The following is a 2,817-nucleotide window of genomic DNA, read 5'->3' on the forward strand; positions in this document are numbered from 1 at the left end:
ATAGTTATTTTAATGAAACAATAAATTTTACTACTATGTTTGTAACTTATTACCTTATACATCTCGCATCTTCCTTTGGGATGCTCTTCCTCTCTTTTTCCCCTGTAATTCTTACAGTGATTCTTCCAAGATAGGTCAATGGATAATGAAATTTAGGATAGTAAATATATATACATATATAATATATATAACATATATACACATATAATATATATATATATATATATAAAACATACATATATATGTGTAAATGTCCTTATTTTATTTATTTATTTTCTTTCTTTTTATTGAGTTTATTGGTACAATCTAGGTATACAATACAATTACATTCATCATTGGGATTCTTTACCTTTTCATGACAGGTCTTGATTCTCATTTTTTCCCCTTGTCCCTGCCCTCCCTTCACCCCCTCCTCCCCTCCCCATTTACAAACACTTTATTTCCATTTTTTCAGTTTCTCATATTTTTTTCCTCTCCTTTATTGCCTTTCCCCCACCCTTCCTACTTTCCCTACGCCATTAGCCCTTTACTTCCTATTTCACATTGTTAATTATCTCATTATGATCCTGTGTACTGTTATAGTTTTTCACACCAAAGAAACTATTCGGTATTTCAGCTAAAGAAATCTCTGTATGAACATTAAAAATAGGGAATCCTAAAATAAGACTAAAAAGGAAAGTAAAAGAGAAAAGGCAATGATGTAACAAAATAATCCTTAATTCTGGAGATGAAAATGGTCCCTGAACATATTTAAATTGCTTCTCGCTCTTATAGTCTTATCTTATTAAATGTCCTTATTTTAAAACAGATGTCAGCAAACTTTTTTTGTTTCACAGTATTTTATTTATTTTTTTAAAATCATAAGGTCAAGTTTTATTTTATTTCTTTATTATTACATGTTTGCAATGATTACCTGCATTGCAGTGAGCTGGCACATGTACATAGAACATCTTAACCCTTTTTACATCCCCTCACACTCCTGGCTACATCTTTTCATCCTGGCTACATCTTTCTCCCCTCTGTCTCTTGATTTCCAAAATATAAGTAAAGGGTGAGCTCTTTAAAAATGGCCTGATGGTGAGTATTTTGGGCTGTGGCCACATGGTTTCTGTTGTAACTATTCAACTCTGCCAATGAAACACAAAAGCAGCTGCAGGCAGTAGGCGAATGAACGGAAGAGACTATTCCAACACAAAGTGATTTATAAAAACAGGGGACCGTCCACAGGCTGTTACGTGCTGACCTCCATTTCAATGGGTAGTTTGTGCCTGCACGAAAAAGTTTAGGTTCAAAGTTATTTTCCTTTAGAGTTGGATGATAACTGCTCCAAGGTTTTCCTACGTCCACTGCTGTTGTCAGGAGATCTAAGGTCAATCCGATTCTTTGTCCTTTTTAGATAACTGGTGTATTCCTCTCTAGAAAGTTTTAGGGTTTTCTTTTTACTTTAACAATGAAATTTCTTTCCAGATTTTCAACTGTCCTCTCCCTAAAATGTCTAAAAGAAATAATCTTTTGATAACTCAAAGCCACGTGTATTAAATTTCTTATAGTGGGGGATACCATCGCCTCAGAGGATCTTGGCCAGGCCTTGGGGGAGGAAATTTATGGGGTTCTGGGGATAGAACTAACCGAATTAAAGGTGCATCTTTTGAGGTAGGGGCAAATTTGCAATTGGTCATTTAGGATTGGCGGACAAAGTGAATCCAAGGACAATAAACTAATATTGATACAAAAAGTATTCGATAAATGAACTTTTTGCCCAGATGAAAACACTTCTGTTTGTGTGAGCAGAGCTGTTTGCTCAGGTGCACAGACTATTTACCCAGACAAATTGGTTTGTTGAATTTCATAAAATATACAGAATTAACTTGTTAATTTCTGAGCAAGGATTTTCTGAGCAAGGATTTTCAAGCACAGAGAATGAAGTGTTGAAATAGGCGGTCTTCATCCTTGACTTTAATAATTAAGCCACATGGAAACAAATGTACTCTATTCTCAATTGTGTCTGAATGATCAATTTTTTTTTTAATCTTGCTGAGTACTAATGGCTTCTTTCAGAGACCTAATGTCTTCAGTTCTGTCATGTCTAATTAATTATTTCTTTAAGTTTTGTTTACTTTTCATTTTCTCTGCTGGACTTATATTTATTCTACCAAGTTTTTCATTTTGAGCAAATTGCATGGCTTCATTTGTTCCTCAGCAGAGAATCTCCTTCCACCTACATATTAAATTTTCAGTTCAATAATTAAAATTTTACTGCCCTCTGCTTTTGATTGGTTCTGTCTGTTCTTGTTATTGCCCATATTATTTCCTTCAGTCTTTAGAGCTATTTCTCATGCATTTAAAAAAGGATCCTTCTATGCTCTTATTTGTTTCTTCCACTAAAATTTTCCGTTTTCACTTACTTTTTAATTTTTATTTCTACCTTAAGGTGCTGGCTGTCCTTCCGCATTTGAATGCAAAGTTGTGTATAAGTGTTAAGGTTCCCTGCTGGATGCTCTGTTACAAGTGTATGGGGACAGATTGTGGAGGGGGAAGGGACAGCCACTGCACATTGTGGATTTTGAGAGTATGACAAAGGTCTGTGGTGTGTTAGGATTTGGTGTCTCACAGCTGGGTTTTAGGTGAACCTAGGATGCTGTCCTGCATCTCCTGCTCCCAGAACCCTTATCCTCACTGCCTTGTGGAAAGGGAGCCTGCATACCTAATGCTCCTTCTAGTGAGGAGGAAGCAGGGCTGCCCTTACCTCGGCCACTTAGATCTCTCTCTCTCTCTCTCTCTCTCTCTCTCTCTCTCTCTCTCTCTCTCTCTCTCTCG

This window comes from Fukomys damarensis, unplaced genomic scaffold (assembly GCF_012274545.1).
Source record: "Fukomys damarensis isolate Sample0158 unplaced genomic scaffold, DMR_v1.0_HiC HiC_scaffold_6, whole genome shotgun sequence".
NCBI classification, from domain to species: Eukaryota; Metazoa; Chordata; class Mammalia; order Rodentia; family Bathyergidae; genus Fukomys; species Fukomys damarensis.